General features: G+C 29.5%; 1 pseudogene; it reads left to right on the top strand.

Annotated features, from left to right (window-relative positions):
- The first annotated feature begins 8831 nt into the window (after window positions 1-8831).
- Window positions 8832-24549, top strand: part of LOC142333184 (glycine dehydrogenase (decarboxylating), mitochondrial-like) — a 37299-nt pseudogene continuing 21581 nt past the window's right edge.

The raw sequence follows: 24549 nt of genomic DNA, 5'->3' as shown, positions 1-24549 counted from the left end.
AGCAAGTCTGATATGCTCTGAAACACTTCAGGGTGTATTGTTTTAAATTTTTGATCAACTTAGCAAGTCTGATATGCTCTGAAACACTTCAGGGTGTATTTTTATAAATTTTTGATCAACTTAGCAAGTCTGATATGCTCCGAAACACTTCAGGGTGTATTGTTTTAAATTTTTTTCAACTTAGGAAGTCTGATATGCTCTGAAACACTTCAGGGTGTATTGTTATAATTTTTTATCAACTTAGCAAGTCTGATATGCTCTGAAACAGTTCAGGGTGTATTGTTTTAAATTTTTGATCAACTTAGCAAGTCTGATATGCTCTGAAACACTTCTGGGTGTATTGTTATAAATTTTTGATCAACTTAGCAAGTCTGATATGCTCTGAAACACTTCAGGGTGTATTGTTTTAAATTTTTGATCAACTTAGCAAGTCTGATATGCTCTGAAACACTTCAGGGTGTATTTTTATAAATTTTTGATCAACTTAGCAAGTCTGATATGCTCCGAAACACTTCAGGGTGTATTGTTTTAAATTTTTTTCAACTTAGGAAGTCTGATATGCTCTGAAACACTTCAGGGTGTATTGTTATAATTTTTTTATCAACTTAGCAAGTCTGATATGCTCTGAAACAGTTCAGGGTGTATTGTTTTAAATTTTTGATCAACTTAGCAAGTCTGATATGCTCTGAAACACTTCAGGGTGTATTGTTATAATTTTTTTATCAACTTAGCAAGTCTGATATGCTCTGAAACAGTTCAAGGTGTATTGTTTTAAATGTTTGATCAACTTAGCAAGTCTGATATGCTCTGAAACAGTTCAGGGTGTATTATTTTAGATTGTTGCTTCACACGAAGCAAATCTTATATGCTGTGACAGTTCAGGGTATATTATTTCAACGTTTTCCTTAACGGGTAGGAGATTCAATGTGCTCTTGCACAGTTCCGGGTGTATTATTCGCATCTTAGCTTATCAGTTACCTAATATGATACACAATTATTTTTAATTATAATTCTTGATTACATATTGACATTGTAAATATCTATGTTGTATGCAATGAATAGTTTTCGCAAGTGCCCGGTACATAAAGCATTCGCGCCGCGTCAACCGCGTCGCGACCGTACTTCATCATCCCGATATCGTTCATCGGGTTCGGTTGGGGGGTGCTGTGTATATAAATGTGTCTATATATTGGGGGGTGATATATAAATATGTTAATGTTAGAAATAGTTATTCATATAATTCATAATATTTAGTTATTCTATGTTTATTATGTTTCTTTGTCTTTTCAGCTCATCACTTAACTACCAGTGGCTGAAGTCCTCCTCAACTCAATTTAAATTCATAAAAAATTCAGTTTAATAATTTAAATTTTTATTTTAAATTTAATCGCATAAAAATTCCTTTTTTTAGTTTAAATTGCTTTATAAAATTTTATTTGAAATATTAATGAGTGGGTTTTTAAAATTACCTTTTTTGTAAATTATTTAAATTTTGTTCATTTCATTGACAAAATTAATCATTTAAATCAGTTCAAGATATTAAAAAAATAAGTAAATATATGGAGGCAATTTCTTAATTAAATGCAGCTTTTAAATCTGGTTCATGTAGGATATAATGTTTATTTTTTATTTGATATATATTATATTACATAAGCTTTTTCTTAAATTTTTTTGGTAGGTGTTAATCAAATTGAAGGTTAGAGCATATTTATATCTAATTACAGTTTTAAGAATTTTTTATTTTTTATTTTATTTGAAATATTTTAAATTTTGAATACCCTTTGCATTCCCCAATCTGCATTCAGCCAACCAGCTTCAGAGAAGATGCATGCTTGCATGTTAGTTTAATTTTTTCAAACCAGAGTCAGTTGATTTTAGAGGTGCCATAATAAATTATTTCACTTTATTTGCTTTTTTTTTTATTAAAACAATTAACTTAGTTGCAAAATTTACCAATTTTTTGTGGTAAAAACCTAAGTAGAATGATTATTTGAAAAAAATCCATCTATCATAACAGTAAACCAAATTACTTCAAAATTTAATAATTTTTTTATGTAATATATTTGCCTTGCATATTAAAAAGGCGTGTACTGATTCTGGTTTTTAGTGTGTAATTATTTTATTTTCACATATTTTGAAATTGTGGGGTAAATAAAGTGATTGGTGAAAATAAAGTGTGAAATTAAAGTGCGATCAATATCAAAGTGAGAAATTAACGTTATCTTCCTCACTACAAAAATTTACAAACTATAAATAAAAATGAGACTAGAAATAATACAGATTACCAGATTACATTCCACATCTCATCAACTCTTCACTTCATGCTGCATCCTATTTCTTCAGACTACCAGATCGACCGATTCTTTCAGCTGCTCGATGGATTTGATCTTTGGATTAGCCTTGGCGATAAATGTATAGCTGTGTTGCCAAATGGTAAAATATTAAGGTACTACTAATTCTTTACTACACCATATAATTTCATGATAATACTAGTATTTATTAAGACTCCATCCGTTTATGTAATGTTTAGCTTCAGTTAGAGCAACCAAGTATTGGAGATACTCACTCTGTGAATTCAACCGGCCATTATCACTTGCCTTGTACCAGGGGCCAAGGTCAGGGCATTAGTCCACTGTGGCTAGTGTAGTGGTAACTCATCATTGCAAGTCAAATGATTTCAAAGTCGAGAGTTCTAAGGTTCAAATCCTAGTAAAGACTTTTAAATGGATTTGAATATTAGAGTGTGGATATTAGTGTTCTTTCACGGTAGGGTTTCAATTAACCACACATTTCAGGAATAGTCGATGTGAGACTGAACAAAACTACACTTAATTTGCATTCATACATATCATCTTCTTAAGTAATACCTTATGGTGGTTCCCGAGGCTAAATAGAAAAAGAGGCGGGTCAGGCCATTAGTTTAGACTCCAGTTTATATCACTGATAGGTAACTTTCTCTTTTGATACTGCAGGTACTTTTATTTCTAAATTTTTAAAAAATTTTAGGTAGATCGGTCATTAAATGTCATGCGAAACACAGAAATTTTGTGTGGCAAATTACAACATAATGCAATAAAGGAAAAAACAGTATAATAAAGAAAAGAAACTTAATAGTGTTACATATCAAGAAATGCCAGTATCTGGTCAATGCCTAATTTGTCTCTGATAAATATTTTATTTGAAATATAAACCACCAAAACACAGTAATTAGATAAGTTACACTTGCCATATTAATTTCCACAGACTGTTTTTTTGCAGTACCCTGCATCTCCAGTATGTATTAAATTCTATTTTTATTACATTAAAACTTATTTGTTTTAATGATATCTATTTTTTATGATAAATTATGTTATCTTTTGTGAAATTTTAAATGATATTACAAACATAATTAGGGTATACAACATACCCTATTGTACAGGTACAACATATACCAAAATGAAACGACTAGCACTAAATAGGGAATCTTAAAGAGCTGCATCAAAAACCAGTCAAATGACCTAAGACAAAAAAATGAACATAAATGTACTTGTGAAAATTTATAATTTATAATTATTTAATTAAATAAAATATTTATAATTTACACAAAAATAATACAAATAAATTAAAAAGAATAAGATAGAATATAATAGCAAGTGAAGGTGTAAGATACTGCACAAACCGGTTATTGGAACATAAGTATAAATAATCTAATTACTGTGTTTAGGTGATTTAAATTTCATATAATGTTAAATTTTATATATATATATATATATATATATATATATATATATATATATGTATATACAAATTTTTATGAATTTTGTTACAGCAATGAAACTTAATAACTTATTATGTACATTTCTTGGCTTACAATATTTCAAGAATATTTTGAGTATTTATCAGTTAACAACTGTACATCATTTGATTTTTTTCATCATTGTTAATAAAATTGAAATGCAACATGTACTTATAATTTAACTCGATTATTCTTTTTGTAGAAGACAATTATTCTATTATAATGTAAAGAATAGCCATGAAAAGCAACTGATTTTGTTTGATTTCATGTGTAAAATAAATGAAATAAGAATCAAATTATTGTCGTGACAGTCTTTTCACTTAGATACCTCCTTAATTATAATAAAAATGAATTTTATATATGTTTACAGATAGAGAATGGGTTTTGATAGATGAAACAAAGCAATATCTTCATTTAACGTATTATTTTAATAGAAAATATACTGTGTAAAAATTTAGAAGTGATTTCACAAGTTTTTTTGTTTTTGATAATGGAAATTCTGTTTAGTCCTTTATTGTTTTAATTGCTTTGACAATGAATCTCATGACAAGAGATTCATTGTCAAAATATTACATAAATATTTCATGAATTTTAAATACCAGAGCAATCAAAGCAAGTGGAAACCTATATAAAATTGTAAAAAATAATAAGAAAATAAATGATGCATTTCATTCTATAAAAATATTAAATATGATTTTAAAAAAATAATATAAAAATTAGTAAAAGGATCAGGTGGTATACCGATATCCTGTATCGATTTTTGTTACTATTAAACATTATTCTTAGCTGAAAATTTTAGCTCGGCCAAGTAGGTTCATATAACACACATTCCTGGATGCGATATAGATTTGTTACCATCTACATCAGTGAACCTTAATTCAGAATAATTTTTTTGCATTTATTCTTGGTAAAGCGCTCTGATCTTGTACGAGAGGAATCCTTGCTGCCTTAAAAGGGGCTTAGAATTTTTTTGAGCGAGTTGTCTTGTTTAGCAATCTTCCTTTCTCACCTTCTAACTTCAACTTTTTTCCTTTATTTTCTTCTACCTTGATCTATTAAAAGGGTGTTTTTCAATGATTTCTCAATGGATATCTACCCGATGCGGGGTCCGTAAAAAATTCAGTGTTCTTTGTATCTATCTAGTCTGGAAGAAGGTATAGCTTTTCTTGTGTACTTACCTAGCTAGTGATTCTATTTCTGTAAAAAATGTCTATATAAATACTTGTACCTCAGGTTAAATATTTAAGAAGTAAAAATGGACCACCTAATCATTCCTAATAAATATTTTTGTTAGAAAAAGTTAAGTGCTATCATACATGAAATGAATTAAATAACTAAAACAAAACTATTTAATTTCACAACCGCTAATTGAATTTGTCTTATTTTCTTTTGTTTCAGGTAACTCAACGGTTCATTTAATATTCTAAGGGAGAGCTGCCATGCAAGTGGCCCTCCTTACATTGTGGTACTCCCTTTTATTGTAGGATAATTTTCTACTAAAGGTACTTACTTTTGTTATTATTGTTTAATATTATAAATTTTCATGTTAAAAATAAGTTGTGTAGTTTTTAAGTTGATAGTATAATATTCTTATAAAATCGCGGTAGGTGCCTAGTCCCAGTAGGGTCCCCTGATAGGAACTTTCCTTTAGGAAATTTTTATGTCTATTTTTGTGTATGTTCTGTTTCAGGTTCAACGTAAATTTTACATTAAAATTACTTAGATAAGCAGTGTAAATTAAGTTTTATGAAAATAGATATAAATTTTGTATATGCTGTGTATGTTTTTTCAGGTACAATATAGATATTATTTTATTATTAGTTAAGTCGCGTCCGCGATCCCAATGCCAAGTCCCAGTAGGGTCCCCTGATAGGAACTTTCCTGTAGGAAATTTTTATGTCTATTTTTGTGTATGTTTCTGTTTCAGGTTCAACGTAAATTTTACATTAAAATTACTTAGATAAGCAGTGTAAATTAAGTTTTATGAAAATAGATTTAAATTTTGTATATGCTGTGTATTTTTTTTCAGGTACAACGTAGATATTATTTTATTATTAGTTAGTTAAGTCGCGTCCACGATCCCAATCCCTAATAGGGTCCTCCTCCCTAAGGGGGAGGTTTTTAGTCGGTGAGAGCCCGACACTACCGTCTGTTGCGGGCGCAGACGGTGGCTGGTAGAGCTTTTCCTCCTCCTACGCAAAACAAAAAAAAAAAAAAAAAAAAAAAAAAAATTAACAGTTCATTAAGTGCATTACTAATCTTTTTGCCAAGTGATTTTGAGTTGTAGGTGCTGTACTGGGAGTACTTTTAAATTCATGGAAGCTGCGACAAAAAAAAATGGTTACTGATTCTCAAATATAATATTGAAAGCGGAAAATGGTTATGGAAGATAAAAGAAAATTTTAGTTAAAGTGACTATCAACCGTAGTTTCAAATCTGGATTGAATAAAAAGTAAGTACTGTAAATGTCTAATAGAATTTTTAAAACGCAGCAAAATATAAAAATCACATCTAGAATTGGGCATGGTATTTTAACAAATATTGGGTGCTGAATTCAAAACTTAAAAAAATTTGTGTAATACATTGCATTTTTAGATACATACGATTTATTTACCAATAAATGCATAATCAGTGTCATACCAATATTTCAAAAAAGTTATTATTTTTATGTATTCATTTATAATTTGTTCAAATCAGCTAAGTTTTTGTTATTCAAATACAGATGAATTGAAATATATTCAATAGAGTTTTTAAACGATTAAATCATTGGAACTAACTTTTTAAAATAAGTTTACAAATGTTTTCTCGCTTATACGATGTTTTATCAGTTTCTCTAAATAAAAACCAACAACAGTCATCAATCATTCTAGCGTCCCATCTTCCTTGGTAGTGATGCTGACGGAAACGGTCTCCTTGCTCATCACTGACAGAGCACAAATTTTCAGGAAAAAAGTCTAGGTGAGACTGTAGGAAATGAATTTTTAATGACATCCTACGTACTAAATATTTGTAGTTTTTTAACAGCTTATTAACCATAAATATAGTTTTCATCTTTTCTGTTGCCTAAAAAACACCAACAATGTCTCTGAAGGACTTCCATGCAGCTAATGCATGATAAATAACAGGGCTCGTCGTTTCCTGTTGAACTGAGCATCATATAAAAATAACACCTTTACTAGGACTTGAACGCTGGAACTCTCGACTTCCAAATCAGCTGGTTTTGCGAAGACGCGTTCACCACTAGATCAACCTGGTGGGTTTAGCTACTCCGGTCCATCTACCCTAAAGCGAAATTTGTTCTAACATTAGTTTAGTTAGTGCCGACCGTCGCCGCTAGTACCGCCACACCCGCGCGAATTAAATATGTTTTGCGTACTTTTTTTGTTTCCCCTACTTTTTTTGTTTCTTGACTTATGTTGCAATTAGTGTATACTGAATATTTATTTAATTCTGTTAGCTATTTTACCTAATTTACATTTGTAGCTGTTAACTGATACGGGTTTCTATATTAACTGCATTTGACAAAGACTGTGATCTTATTATTTCTAATATGTGTTAGTTTGATATGCTGTAATTGTATCAATAACAGTGGATTTTCTGATTTTAAAGTGTATTTATGGATTACTTTAGATATATTAAGATCTATATTACTTTGTATATATTTGAACTTTGGAGATTACTATGAACTTGGGGAATTCATTAGTTGAATTGTATGAGTTTTGCTTAAGAATGTGATATTCCAACATTGTGGTGCTGATGTAAACTTAATCTCTTTTAAATGGACTGGTTTTGATAATTACTTTTTATGAGTAGAGGCAACTACCTCTACAATGTATGAGAGGAACTCTGTGTCCTTTGTAATTTTTTCCAGATTAAGTGTAGGATTTTTAAATGAAAAATTACATTGTCTACATAGATTATTTGAAGATATTTTCCATTTTTTCATCATCTTCATTGCTTAAAATTAGATTATTAGAGATTAATGAGGAGCATTCAGATATCAAATATTTTCAAACAGAAATTCAGGAAAACTAATCAGTAAATTTATAGTATAAAAATAATGCATACCTGCTTATTCCAAGGTGTCTTAGCTCACTCTAAATTGTTTTTCTACATTTATTCACATTTCTTTTTATCAAAGATCCAGATTACTTTCTTTTAGAAGTGTTTTTTTCACACGGGGAACATTTATAGGCTTATTTAATTAAAATAAAATAACTAAAAATTTCAAATCTGATAAACATAAAAAAACATCATCACATCATCATAAAAAATGCACTAAAAATATATATCTGTTAAATTTTTCATTAAATTTAAAATTTTGCAAGTCAGCTTTAAACAAGGAGTTAGTAGTAAGTTTTTATGATTATTTATTTTTAATTTAGTGTGAGCTTATCAAAAGAAGAAATTAAAAAAAAATTGAAATAGGAATAGTTTTATTGTTTTTGTGCACAGTACAACTTCTGCATAAAAGTTTTATTTTATCATTTATTTTGAATTATAGCCCTTATTTTTTATTGCTATTTTACCTTTTAGTAATCTCACCACAACTGATCCAGTTTTTTTAAAGCTTTCCTTTTTGAATATGTAATATATTATTATACTTTTGAACATAAACATATAATGGTTGTAAACTGCTAAAAATCCAGTACAAAAAAAAATATATATATATTTTTTCTTTTTGTATAAAATGATGCATGCATTATTTACATATATGTGAATTAAAATATTGGTTCACTGATCTCCATGGAGAAGTTGTAGCATCTCAGTCTTTCATTCAGAAGGTCCTAGGTTTGAATCCCCTGGTCAGGCGTGGTATTTTTCATACACTAAAAAATTTCTATTCCATACTCTCACGTACAAAGTTTGAGGTTTAGTGGTGAATTATTTTTTTTTACAATATTTTTAACCACGTAAATTAGATGAAAAAAAGATTAAACAGCAGTTATAGTATTTTAAATTGACTAATATCAGTAGTTTTTTTTTTAATATTAACCTTTTGAACTATCAGTATGATAATAATATATAATTATAAATGTATAAAATAACAGTAGTTATGTTACAAATATTTGAGTACTAGTTCTAATTTAATTATTGTAATTCAGGTTTGCTTTATTACTAGTTATTATTTGATTATATTTTACTTAATATTCGTTTTAATTTTCTGAATTAAATATTATCTAATTTAATAAAGTGGGTGATTTTTATTTAAAAAAATGCTAAACAATATGACAAACAAAATAAATTTTAAACAATTACGATTACATTCTGTTTTATATAATAAAAATGTAATTAATAGGAGTGTATTATTTAAAAGTCTTGGCATTAATAGAACATTTTCTAATTGTATGAAATTTTATAGTAGATCGAAACTTGATGAATTGATACCAAAATCTGAAGGATTTCCATCTAGACATATTGGACCAAGAGAACAAGATCAGACTTCTATGCTTGATTCATTAGGTTTTAGAGTAAGTTGATTATTTTCTTGTATTGTTATTTTACATACTGGATAATTATATTACATAAAAATTTAATCTTCTTATATGTAACTCATAATTTAAATTTTCTTATATGCAACTCATAATTTAAATCTTATTTTATCTAACAGAAGAAAACAGTTTTCAAATTTCTCCTCATACGTAACATTCACTGTAGTTTCTAATTTTTCTTTTTATAATTTCTCTATTGTTAGTATTAATTGTCATAATATAGTATACAATAAATATATTTAAGAATTTCTTTCTAATAACAGTATTTGTATTTTGATGCTGGAAAATTTCTTCTTTTGTGTTTAAGCTCTCCTAATATATTCCAGGCTGCTTTTGATATTTTATTTGTTATCCAACCTTACATCTGAAAAAAAGATTGTGTTCCCCTATCTTAATATTTGATTTCTCATTGTTTTAGTTACTTTTAATGATAGTTTAATAAAACTTATTTTTCATTTGCCTTTCTCTAATGATTTCGAGTCATTCATTTCTTTTAACTCATTCTAAACTTCAGACAAAGTGACTTAGTACAGTGAATTTTTAGTCTCTGTCTATTGATAAGAGTTAAGGGTCTGTCTCCAAGAAAAATTCTTTTAATGGTTCTTCCATATAAAAATTAAAAAGTAAATAAAATAGGGTTCATTTATGACTCATTCCTTACTTTACCTTTTCTACTTTTATTATAATTATTGGATTCTTATACAACTTATATAACTGTTTATATTTCATATTTTAATCCCATCATTCTTGAACATTCTATTTCATTTTAAATAATTTTTTTTAAGATTATAAATGTCACATTCAGATTTATACAAGCTAACCTTCTAAAATTAATCGGTAGACTAAATTTGCATTTTGTTCCCGTGCTTTTCCAGAAACCAATTCGGGTTCATCTTTCTTTTGTTCTAATCTTCTATAAATTAAAAAGTTTACTGCAGAGATATTAAACTTACATTCAGATTGTTTACCTGTTTCTGCTTACTTTGGTATCTTAAAAAATAGATCATTTGTTAAAATCTGAGAGAACTTCTCAAATCTAATAAATTGCACTTTTTATACTTTTTGCTTACACACTTATTACGTATAAAAACAATTTGTTTGGTTTGTTGGAAAGATTAATATTTTGTTAGAAATTAATAAAAGTTATTTTTAAAATACTGAAAATATTTCTTCGAAAGGTCCTTTCAGAGCAAAATAGTAGCATCATCTTCACTGGAGATAATGCTGATGTTTATAATGTTGCTCATTTAAAAACTCAGGATACTTCTTAAGTTCATAGTTAAGTCTAAAGAAGTATGAGTACCAGTGCACATTCATATTTATCAGATGACTTGGCAGCTTTTATAAGATCTGGTTGATTTTTCCCATAATTATAACATTCAACACAGGTTTTGTTGAAGTAATACAGACAAATTAGCAAGTTTTAAACTGTTTCACTGAAAGGCCGTTGGCTCATTAGTCCACTGAGATGACATCACTGAAAAAATTCTCTCCACGTTTGCATGTGAGCTGGTATTAAAAATAAGTATTGGAACATTTTCAACAAGTGAGAATACTGATGCTTATCCATACTCTCAAAGCACCTAATCTACTTTTCACTTGAGTTTAAATTTTCCCATTTAGGCTCTCCTTCGTCGTGCTGTTTGTCCATTAAAACTGTAACCGTGCTCTTTAGGCAAAGAAACTGATCATAAACCTCACTTTTTGGGAAAGAAATGTTTTTGAGGTAAAATATGTCTGATTTTTTTCTATTTGATCCCAATTAGGGATTGGCTTTAGCATTATCCAGTTAAAGGTGGATAAGTGCTGAAGGGACTCACTCCACTTATCCAATTAACCATAAGCTGTCTGGAAAAATTCCTTACATTCCCTATTAAACATCTTATCACTTTCTTTCTCTTTAACAATTATTTGCTTAATTTTAAACGCAATAAAGAGAGATTCTTTTTGTTCTTTAAGAGCCTTCAAAGTTTTGTCGAGAATTGATTTAACCTCAATAATTGAATATTTGAAGATTCAATTGTTTTTATTTTTTTTTATGAAATAAAGACAGCTGCTTGTAGAGAAATCACATATAAGCCTCACTTAGTGTGGTTGAGAAAAAGTCCATGCGTATTTTAGGGGATTTTTCCTGATTGAGGAACTACACCTTCAAAGCTTCCTGTAAACTTAAAATTCATTCAACTGCAGGCGTAAGAGATACCCATCTTGTTCTTGAGTGGTAAAGCAACTGTTTGTAAGTTATATCAACAAACTCACAGAAACTTCAGTTCTGCTTGTGTAGAGAAGTAGTTGAACAGTTTGACAGCTACTTTGTCAAAATCCATTGCAAGGACATCAGCTGCACAAGAAACTGTATTGTGCAATGTGTGTGCAGGGCACCCAATCCCCTCTATGTCTTTCCGCAAATTACCTTGCAGTTTGTGGAAAATGTTGTTTACCCCTTTGTGGTTCGCACCTCCAAAATTAGCCTTTGTGTTATCACCACAAAATGACGAATATTTATCTAAAGGGAGGTTTACTTCAGCTAGGCTTGCTTGTTAAGCAGTAGATGGTTATGGTATCTGAACTGTTATCTTTCAGTGATGAAACCTTTATTATTTTACTGGTAATATAATCATCTTCTTTAAAATATTGAACAACAACAGGAAATATTTTTCTGCTTTATGGTCACTAGCATCAGTTGAAACTTCATACTATGGAATTTCTTCTAATTCTGAAACCCAAGTACTAACTGAATGTGAAGAAAGCATGTAACTGATAAATGAGTAGCTTTAGTGCGTGCTGTTTATTGTTTTACTGCAACCTTAGAGTCGGGATAAATATTCGGATTTAACTTATTTGTATAATCAACTGATTTAAAAGAGCGATGCTATTTTACAACATGGTACCTGCTGTAAGATCAGCAGTAGCTATGATTATTTTTTCTTTCCAATCCTTTTTCACAAAAAAATTTGCCAATCATCTTAGAAGAATTCACACCGTGCATGCTATTTTTATGTTTGTTTTTAAATGGTTTAACAGATCAGCTCTAATGCGGTGACTTACTGAGATGAACTTGTTGCAGAAAGAACAATATGCTTCTTCTTCATTCTTCTCCTTTTTAATAAAAGTTCACCTTAGAATATTGTTCTCTGAAATGACATTTTCATTTTGGCATTGTACATGCAAACGCTACACTAACATGCAGCAACTTAAATATGTGCACAAAGAAATAGCCTAAACTCCAAAATAACAGTAATGACACAGACTGTCTATGAGCAGTGAAGTGACTAACCTTGATTTGGCTTTTGTTTTGGTTTGACATCTGCTGTCTGCAGGCAGGCGCGCAGGTTAGAAGTTGTCAACCCTCAACGCATAAAATTTCCCTAAATTAGAGTGAAATTTGTCTTCCGAAAAATAATGTTTACATTATTTACCAAACCGGGATAATTTAATATCCTGAAAATCCTTCTCGGGACACCAGGACGTTGAGGATAAAACAAGTGACAGTCTCAAAAAATCAGGACGTACAGCAACTCTATTCATGCAGTATGGAGCCAGACCACTCACAGCTAATGTTGGTTTAGACTTTTTGCATGAAACTTTTAACGCAAATGTCATTTCAAACCGATTTCGTAATCGTTTTGTGTGCGAATAGAACTGCCCCCGAACAGTCCTGATTTGAATCCGTGTGATTATTTTCTTTGGGGATTAAAGAAGGAAAAAAATTTTCCTAAACATCCTTGTACAGTGATGGAACTATGGGTCCCGATCATCGAGGCGTGCAATGAGATAACTGAGGATATTTGTCGTCGAGTTACTAACAATGTAGGAGTTCATGTTGATGAATTTGCTAGATGTGATGGTGGTCATATTGAACATATGATAAGCAGAACAGAATCTCCAGGTATATACTAAACACATTGTATTTTACTTTTCTGTATCGCGATTCAAATAAATATTTTTTAACAAAACCAAATGTTAGATAATTTCGTGCACCACTCTGTATACATACTCGTATATATTAAAAATAACGGCAAAATATTAAAAAAAAAAAAAAAAAAAATAGATTAACAAAAATTATTAGGTAATGACTGCAAATAGAGTTTCTCAGTATTAAAGTCATATTCTTAATGTCTGTCTATTTTGTCTGTATAGTAATATATGGCTAAAATATGACTGTTTCATTAACTGATAAACATTTTATCCAAATTCATCCTTGCAAAAAGATGAATTAAATTAACTTAAAATCACATATTTGGTCATTTCTTTTATCTTTTTATTTATGTTAGGGCTTTTATTGTATGTACTACTTTTCAATAGCATACTAATATAATGGTGTTCATTACTTTGGTAATGATGTTTTCTTGATCATGTTGTTGCATTCTCCTGGTGGTTTTCTGTAAATTCCTAACTGAAGTTTCTTTTAAATTTTTTTTTGATGTTCATATCCAAAATTATTTTCTATTTCCTTTGTGTGTACTAAATTTTTATGACAGATATTGAGTCTATATCAGTCTGAATTAATTTAGTTTGTAATTTAAACTTTATGAATAAATTGCACTATGAAATAGAATATATTGATTTGTGGTTTATTATTTTTTAGTCATTGGATGAATTAAGCAGTAAGGCGGTTCCTGATAATATAAATCTGAGAAGACCATTACATTTGGATGAGCCTTTAAGTAACACATTTTTAATGGCTTTATGTATTTTTTAAGAATTTTATTTAAATCCTTTTGACAACACAAATGTTTTCAGCAAAAGTGCTGCTGTCATTGTTGCACTATGATTTCAATTAAAATTATTAGTGGTAATTTTTTTTTAAAACCACGTAAATAAGATGTCATCACACACACACACACACACACACACACACACACACACACACACACACACACGCATGCATGCATGCATACATTCAATCATACATATATATATATATAATAATGTTATTTTTAAACAAATAACATTAATTTAGTTGACAAACAGATCTGGTTCAAAGATAATTTGGATGACAACTTATTTTCATATCATATATATATATATATATATATATATATATATATATATATATATATATAAAAGAGATATTCCAATTAACATTTTATTGTAAAATGTATCTGTTTCATTTTTAGTTAATCATAAAATGATATGAAAATTCTTTATTGGGCTTTATGTTTTAGAGACCTAACAAAATATAATAAGCATTAGTATTGCAATTAGTCAAAATTTTGGGGATCTAACTTCTTTAATTTCTGATTGTTTTGAGGTAAAAAAAAAAAAGGGTAATATTCTGTAGGTGTGTATTTATTTGGGTGTTGGCATTTATCTACCATAATGTGTCTAACATACATTCATGAAATTTCATATGATAACCTGCATATACGTAATATCGATGATGTTAAATTTTAATGAAAATTGAACAAGGTGGTGGAATTAATTACAGCTAAGAAAGTTTTGTAACCGTACTTTCAATTAAAAAGAATTGTAAAACAAAATATAAAAGCACAAACAAACAAAACCAAATAAAAATTTCACCAACACCGATCAGGACTTTTAACATAAATGTGCAGAGCTGATTTAGTGTAAAAGATTTCAAGCCATCAGTTACTGCTATTACTTTGCTTTGTGATCTTGCTACTACTATAGATATTATTAAAATATTTTAAAGTTATAAAATTGTGAAAATCTTGCAGTTTATTTGAATTTTATCCCATCGTATTTTTGTTTGTTTTTTGATGAATCAAATATTTTTTATACTTCTGTTGATGCAACACATAATGTCTCTGGAACTCAAAACTTGTTCCACTAGTGCAATGTGTGAATTGAGATATACAGAATGTTGAGGGGATATCTTGAGATATAGCAGGTTGCAGTTCATATCTGAATAATGTCTTAAATTTTGTGACATAAATGAAATGCCTCACTAAAATCCTACATCCTCCCAGGATAAGTAGGGTATCCTGAGAATGTCTTAAAATTCAAGTAAATATAGAAAATCCCTGAACATTTTTAAATTTATCTTTTTAATTTATCAATAATAAAATGAATATTATTAAATTTAAGTTTACAGAATCCCTTTGATTCTTTGAACTCCCATTCTCACAGAATTTATGTAGCATAATTTAATTATAGGGAACAGAACTGGTTAACGGGCTATCAATGTTATTATATTGTTATATGCGACTAACCTTGAATATGTTGTCATCTAACAAACAGAATAACATAAATTTTACCCTTGATCGTGTAAATTTGAGGTGACCATTACTATTTTCTACCCAGCACATTAAATCGAAAATTCCTAATCCAAATTGAAAACAGTTTGTTGGTCTTTTCTTATAGTTAAGGACTCTTTGTAATACTTGAATAACTCCCAAATAAAAGTTCATAATGCTTAAACAGTTAGTTTAATTCTTTTCTTTGTAGAGAGGGGCAATTCCTGCAATACCCTGATTGCAGTATCAGGATGTTGGAAAGTTTTGTAGATTACTTCTTGATTGACACTTAGTACTGATGAACTAATTCTTGTTTTAAATGTGTGATTTATTTTATCTATTTGTATATCTTATGTATTGTGGCATTTGCAATGTGAAATATATATTACGCGATGAATTGAAATAATTGTTTATAAAGTATTGTAAAAGAATAATTAATAAAGTGCAACTTTCAAATATATAAAATACTTGTTAGAAAACAACTGACCTTGAAATGGTTCTGACCAATCAGCAGAGATGGATTGGATGCATATAGGTGGTTTATATCTTAAAAATTAATTATATTTAATCTGCAAATGAATTAATTCATTTGCAGATTAATTCGATTTAGGGAGGTGCACAAAGAGCATTTATTGGGGATGGATATAAAGTGCTTTGTACTTAACTTTATGGGATTAATTTAAAAATTATTATTCATATTTAAATTTACAGGTGAATATGAACTTATAAAAAAAATTAGAAAAATTGCAGAACTTAACCAAGTATGGTGGTCATATATTGGTATGGGATACCATAATTGTTGCGTCCCGCATACTATAATGAGAAATATTTTTGAAAATCCAGGCTGGTAAGTCAATTTATCTCTGTATTAAATGTTCATGGTTTTCTTATTTTTTTAATCACTACTTGTTATTTTTCTTTTATTACAAACCTATATAATGCAACATTATAGTAGAAATCTTTTTTCAACGTATAGAACAAAAATAACTTCTTACAAAAAATATGGCCGTAAAATAATTTCCTGAAACATATAAGTCAATGATCCCTAAGATAACACGAAGCATTGTGAATTACTATTAAAATACTTTAAGAAAATGCCACAAATTAAACTTTAAAGATAATAAAAAATAATTTTGACCTTACCTAACAAAAGAATAAACAAAAACATACTTTCAGAATACACCAAGAACAATAGATAATTAACATGCTCATCCACAACATCTTAAGTAATCAGCCTCATAAACTATCTGCTTAAGTATAATCTACTCATGTCCCCTAAAGAGCACATGAGGACTCTTCACTACAGAATGTCTAACACCCAGATTCTCATTCTGTGTAACAGCACACTCATCGATAGTCTTATACAAAATTAATAAAAATACTAAAAAAGGTAAGCGAAACAAAAAATACATCATATTAATATATATAAAACATAAAGAATCGGAGAAAATAGCTTATAAATTAAAAAAATCTGGATGCAGTGTGGCTTTTCAAACATTGATCAGACAAAATAAACAATTTTACACAGAAAAGAAACAACCTGGAATATTTCACTATTCTGTAGTATGTAAACTGAATTGTTCAAACCACACAATTTTCTACATCAGTCAAACAGGGTACAATTTCATTCTAAGATATAATGAATATTATAAAAGCTTTCCACATCAACGTAGAACCAATATTTGCCAGTAATCTTGTTGACACAATAAGCATGTCGACCAACATTAATAATAAACTTGATATTCTTAATTTTCAGAAAAGAATTGCTTATTAACATACTCAAACGTTATGAAATAGAAGAAAATTTCATTCATAACTGCATTGCTGGGACTTGAAGATTAAAATGTTTTATTTTAAATAATGAAAAAGACAAACAAATGTTTTAAGACTGAGAGGTGTTTCTATCATCAACCATATCACATATAAAAATGTAATAATTTTAAGAAGTGAAATAAACAAAGGTCAGGGATAGGGGCAATTACTTTTATACGGAGATTTTGAATACTAGATTTTGGATATCGGTACTCTTTGGGAGTTAGGTTTCATCTCAGAAATGGTTGATCTGAGATTGTACAAGACTACATTTCATTTACATTCATACATATCATCCTCATTCATCTTCTGAAGTAATACCTTGTGGTGATTCCGGAGACTAAACAGAAAAGAAAAAAGGGATAATGGCGGCAATAATGATCAGATGAGGAAGCGGTTATAATGTTACCAGTTGTAAATAATTACAACCATTGAACACAGTAAGACAGGTAAACAAAAAGAGAAGAGACTTAAGAAGCAAGAAATTCATTTCCTGAAACCAGAGTTAATGAAGCCCAGTACACTGGAAAAAGATGAAGAAGAAACATTGATAAAATCCAGTTTCTCTTCTTCATCTCAGTCTGTATACAAGAAAGGTGACTGCCTCAGCATTTCTTTGCAACTCACTTAAAGAGAGTGTGTTATCCCCTTCATAAACTAAGGCCCCATCAGGTGCATCCCTGCTAGACCAAAAGATACTGCCAAGGCCTTCAGAGAACAGAGGAAGAAAGGATGCAAAAATTTAGCAATTCTCCCAAGGATAACCGTAGTCAAAATTTTCAAAGTTACACAATCTAATAAGATCAGAACGCAATACAAAATTCCATCCAGTTTAAAAACAAATAATTTTTATATATACCTGTTATTAAAATTAACTACATGCCAACTAATTAGAAAGAAACAGCAGCAAGGGATAGAAGTCCAGGGCCTGCAACAAATATGAGGGTAAAACATCTTCCGACATACTTGTGCTCCGTTCCATATTACCTTACAAAAACAGAAAACCAAGGGGTTAGTATTGCTGTTATATTAGTGATTCAGATGTAGTTGCTTTTACTGTAGTGGTTTCTTTTAACTATGAAAAAGTTAAAAGACATGATTATTGTTGAACAGGATAGTTGTAGGAGAAGTAAGAGTAGAGAGTTTTGAAATTCATGATCTGAAGTAGTTTAACCAAAATATATTTTACTAGATAGATCTAGGAAGAGGTTTCTCCAACATCTTCACCCTTGACTGGAAAAATGCTATTTTCAGCATAAGTTTTCTGATATAGATGTTACTAATCAATATTCCTACATTGTATTCATTTTTTTTTATTTGTAAAGATAAAGAAGAAAAAAATGTACGCGAATTCTGTATGTTTTTGAAATGTATGAAATTAAATTATTATATGAAAATCTTTTTATTTATCCCAGTGACTAATTTATTCAAGTCTTATTATTTACTCTGATAAGAGTTTTAAATTTGACTGACTTAAATCCTGTCAGTTTTATAATAGAATTATTTCAAAAAACAATGTAGTACACTTTATTTAAAAATTTAAGACTTGCTGCCTCTTAAAACAGGTAAAAAATAAAGATATTATGTTTATTAGCTAAATTTAAAAAACCTAGATTGATCAAACTTCTCACAAAACCAGTTTTCAGTTGAATCAACAATTATGAAATAGGAATTGCATTGTGTAGTTCAGTAACAAATTAACCACACATGCAATAACCATTAACACATTAACCACAATAACCACATTAACTGCGTGTTAGTAATGACTGATTAAATATTTAAAAAATTATTGGGACTACATCACATTATGCCACTTGATGTCAGTCATCTCAAAAAAAACCTACATTAGAGCTTGAAAATTTTGTTCATTTTATCATTAAAAAAGAAAATCATTAATTTAAAAAAAAACTTTAAGAAAATAGAATGAAAAATGTTTTTCTGAATGCAGAAACAAACCTACTTTTTGATCCTTTATTCTTATGTCTTTTATTTCACGATAGTTATTAATATTATGATATTTTCAAGTTCACTGAAAGTGAAAGTTACTTTAGAGAATTTCAGATAATTGAAGAGTTACTGTAGGTTGCTGTTGAGCCAAAATGAAATTCTTTGTTATTTTATTTGAACTATCTGTAATATGTGTAATATTTTATTTGAAATATCTGTAAGGTGTTTAATAGTTTTTTTTTTTTAGGACAACACAGTATACACCATATCAACCAGAAGTTGCACAAGGAAGATTAGAAGGTCTTTTGAATTATCAAACAATGGTTTGTGAGTTAACTGGTATGGAAGTAGCTAATGCTTCTTTGTTAGATGAAAGTACAGCTGCTGCAGAAGCTATGGGATTATCTCATAGGTAATAATTTTATTAAACATACATTTTAAGAAGTAAAACAATATACCCATAATGTAAGCAATAATTTAATATACCTTTGTGCAAATCAATTGAAAGAAGTACAACATTTTTATATTTCACGGTTAGTCAACCTGTTTTCAATGGTTTTCCACCAAATATTAGCTGAGTAATATTTACAAAGTTATGAGTCTCAAAACTTTGTTCAGTAAATACTCTGTTCTTTCTTTCTTGTTTCTTTATCATATTGTTAGTTTTTTCTATATTTTTTAATATTTATTATGCGAGTAGAAGATTTATAATATTGGATGAAATATTTATAAAAAGGGATGCTATAATTATTTTGTATAAACATGCTCTTCCTTTTTTTTAAGAGGTGGAGGAACCCCATTTGCAGGTGCCTAGGCAGTGTCGGGCTCGCTAACAGGTTCCGCAAGGTGTTATTAGGTGTATATGTATACTTGCACACTACCATTAAACCTCCACTCCTGGCTACCCACCTCCTGGTATTGCTAATGAAGCATTTCATCAGGAGGGAAGTAATATGCCCTCACAGACAGTCATACACCAGTTATGCACAGAGAACAGGAACACAGTAGATCATACAAATCTCACCACATACACCGCACAACATCACATCCGATCAATCATTTCTCACACACACATGCACACAAATCATACACACTACTTACCCGAGGCCGCCATTGAGTACACAGGTGAAACACACTTCCTTTACTCAATGAGATATATCTGCCAGATATAAAGTTGAGTTTAAATATAGTTGAAAAAATAATTGAAATGAATAATTAAACTGGTCTATCCAGTTTCCCAGCAGTATCCCTTCATGAGATACTGCTTTTTTGATTAAAAAAAAAAAAATTTACCTTTAAAAAGATCTTGTAGAAGCTGGAGTCAAAGTATATTTCTCAGTGATTCTGTCATGTTTTGGAAAGATCAAATTTTTTCAGGACAAAGAGATAAAGTACTTGTTAGCCTAGGAATTCACCAGATATGACTTGATTGAAAACCTGCGGTCCATTTGTAAAACTAAACTCAGGAAAATGGGCTGCACAATAAAAGAGCATATGATTTTATTACTTATAGTTTCATAAACCAAAAGATTTGTAACCAAAAGTGTAAATTTTTGGTAAAATCAATGTTTAATAGGATTAAAATGTTAATTAAACATAAAGGAGATTGTACTAACTATAAAAATAACTTTAATACAAGTTATTTTATTTGCTTTGTCACTAAAAATAAATAAAGTCATTATATTACAAAATTAATTTTGTTTTAATTAATTTGCACGAGTGTAATTATAGATATTAAAAATATAAATTAATAATTTTTTTTTGTTTTGGATTAACAAAGATGTTTTGCTCACATATTGAGCTTTTTCATTGTTCTACTAATTGTAAACTTAGTTTTAAAATGGCTGCAGTCAGATGGGAGTACTCTAGATGAAAATAGAATATTGTAATTAGTGAAAAAACATTCAAATTTTTTGATTCAATAATAGCCAATGAGAATTTGAGATTTGAAGAATGTGGTCACTAAAAATATCACTTGGCTCCGTACAGATATCTTTTGTGTATTTCAAATCATTCTTAAGTTTTAAATTATTAAATATTAAAGTCCAGTGAGGTCGTGTTTGTTTAAATATTTTTGTGCGTTAACAGATTTTTTAATTGTGGATTTTAAATACAAATGTATACATTTTTCCTGATGTAACAGTTTTGGTTACTGTTCTCATTGCAGTTTTTGTTTTTTCTTATGTTTGAATTATTTGAGCATAAAATTATGGTAATTTCAATGTGTAATGTAATTTAATGTGTTAAACTCACTTCTGAAGTAATTCTTGGTCACAGAATGGTAATTAAACAATGTAGAAAATAAATGAAAAGTGATAATTTTGTATGATGTAAGATGATTTGATGCATTACAACATATTTTGTAGTATACATCTGATATATTTAAAAAATTTGTGTTCTATTTTTGTGGTTGTTTATCAAAGGAAGTTTAGTTTATTGTTTTTATTTAGTTTCTATATGAACTGTAGTCAAGAATGAACATTTTAGTTGAAGTATGCAGTATTAAAATAACTGTGATTACTTTAACAAAATGCAAATGCAAAAAATAAAAAGCGATGTCATTGGCACATGTGATAGTCATCCCATTTGTCCAGTATATGTCCCAAGGAATCAAGGAGGGTATTCTTAAAATGAAATTGCTTTTTATGAAGTAAGCAGAGATGTATATGAAATATTTTTTTATCTCACATCATTAGTTATGGAGGGTCAGTTAAATCGGTGGGTCATTTACAGAAGTTGATTAATGGGAGGCTTCTGTAGTAAAGTAGGAAGTTATGACTATTACTAGGATAATATGAATATTATATTAAACTTGTTTAATTTTATTTTCAGACACAATAAACGACGTAAACTAGTTTTGTCAAAAACATTACATCCCCAAACAATAAGTGTAGTAAAAACAAGAGCTGATTCATTAGGTTTAACTGTTGAGGCCGGAAATATACATGAAGTTGATTTTTCAAATCGTGATATTGCTGGAGCATTATTTCAATATCCTGATACTGAAGGAAATATTGAAGATATAACAAAAGTTATAGAACACGCTCATTCTCATGGTGTAAGTATTTACATTCTTATTTCTAGAATTTAAGTTATTTTTTAAACAATTTAATATAAAAAATTAATGACAGCTTCTCTCAAATTACATGAAAATTATTCTCCAGAAGATCTTTTTAGGAGCTAACCTTTTAGCTCCATTGTCAGTGGAGTTAACGGCAGAATCAGATCATTTTGTCATTATTATAGGTTGTCTATCTGCTTGGAAGTTCTGTTGGTTAGTGTTGAAGGAACCCTGCTCTTCACCTCTCACTGGTTCAGTGCAACCTGTTTGCCCAACTCTACTAATTGCACTACTAACTCATTTATACTGACAGAATATAGTAAACTCACATTACCTTTATACATTCATTAATTATTGATTTATTTATTGTTTTACTAATTTTATATTTCTTATCACCACACCTATATAATATTTATGGCCTGGCTGCTTACTTCATTTGTTTCATTGGTGCAGCCATGGTTATTTTTGTAAAATTACAAGAGCAAATCAATCTTTTGTTTGTTGTTTTATTAAGTTTTATGAAATTATGTGTCTAAATTATTGAAAATATTTCTTAAATGTAGCATTTTTAAATATAATAATTTTTATTATTTGTTAGTGGACCTCATAGGTCGATGCTTAAAATTATTTTATTAGTTATTTGTATAGATCGATTTTAGGGAGGGATATGCGTAGTACATAATTAACAAATGCTTTATCATACTTTTTACTGAACAGTTATTGTGCAAATAAAACTTTCTTTCATAGTATTCTGAAAAAAAATGTCTAACTAGGGAAAAGTATCACTGAGCAGGCAGCCTAAGGAATTGATGAAAAATGTAATCGGTTATGACCGAGGAAGCAAGGAATGGGATATCTCTGATAAATACAAAAAAGTCTTAGAATTTGTTTCAAAAGTCACAAAAGTGTTAGAAAAGAATAGCGATGTGAAAAAAACAAGGCAACTCATCTTAATTTAGTTAAAACTTAACTTATCAAAAAAAGGAATTTTTGTAGATTATTTTTAAAAGGAGCTATTAGACAGATGGTTCTCAGGTTTTACATAACTGAAGGATGAATTCCTATACTTTGGTAGTGTTTTTGAGACTTAAGAAGAAAAAATTACTTTCAATTGGAAACGACAACTTAATCAAAATTTTAAGATTTGAAGGATTTAAGTGGCAAAAATGTAAACAGGTTGGTTCTTGTAGAAGAGTATCACATACAGCAGGTGTCTGCAACATGGCGCCTGCAGGTGCCATGGCGCTCTCGATGGGATATTTATATACCCTCACTATATTACACACCTACTAAGCCCAGTAACTGTATCGGTGTCATGTGTATGTAAGACAATATATTGCACAAGCTCAGTGTCAGAAAATAGCAATTAAGGTCATACACTGACATACTTGCTACTTAGCACGTAGGAATATTCTCGCTTCTGATAAATTTGGTAGTATGTTACCGTTACCGTATTCTGATACTATGTATTTTAAGTGTTATTGATTATATTTTATTTTAACAAAACTTGTATTCACAGCCGCCATACTCAGTATAAGTTGATCGTATAAAGTAAGCAGTTTGGAAGAAATTAAATTTCTTTATTAAAAAAAGTAGATTTGAAATACTTCATGCAGGAGGTATGTAACCTTACCCTGCTGCAATCACCGTACATAGCAGACAATGAATCATTAGTTTGCTAGTGAGTGACTAATGATGAAGACCTGACCCTTAGCCTTGGACCACTAGCTACACAGATTAGTATCCGGTTCTGGTCAAGGAAGAAGTAAAACAGATGCTATCATCCATGTAGTCGGGTTGAAACATGACCCAGGGATGCAATCTTCCTCCATGCCCTAAGCTCTAGTGGCCACCATTGCCTCCATAAGTTTAACTCCTGTTGCTTAACACAATGAATGTTTTAACAACACCAATCACTGGGGGCTAGCAACCACCTGGTACCAGAAATTTATCAGTTTTTATACACAGGTTAAAAGCTGAGTAGTGTACTCAATTTCAGTCTCAAATGTAGGACTAGGCTTTGGGTAGATCCAGTATCATGTAAGACATACATCTATAACTCAATTATAACATAAAGTACATTACAGCTAGGCTTACTATATTTTTTTTGGGTCCAACCCAGGACTTTTTTTGAAAATTAATGATCAAAAATGTTTAGAAAAGTTACTTCACACATGAAATCAACATAAACACATTGCCCCTGTTGTGTTGTCAAATAACTAAGTAAAAAGTTGTGGCAAGATCGGTAGCCACGCCTCTGTC

The sequence above is a fragment of the Lycorma delicatula genome, chromosome 12, assembly GCF_047948215.1.
Source record: "Lycorma delicatula isolate Av1 chromosome 12, ASM4794821v1, whole genome shotgun sequence".
In the NCBI taxonomy this organism is placed as follows: domain Eukaryota; kingdom Metazoa; phylum Arthropoda; class Insecta; order Hemiptera; family Fulgoridae; genus Lycorma; species Lycorma delicatula.
This window is presented reverse-complemented; position numbering and strand designations above follow the sequence as displayed.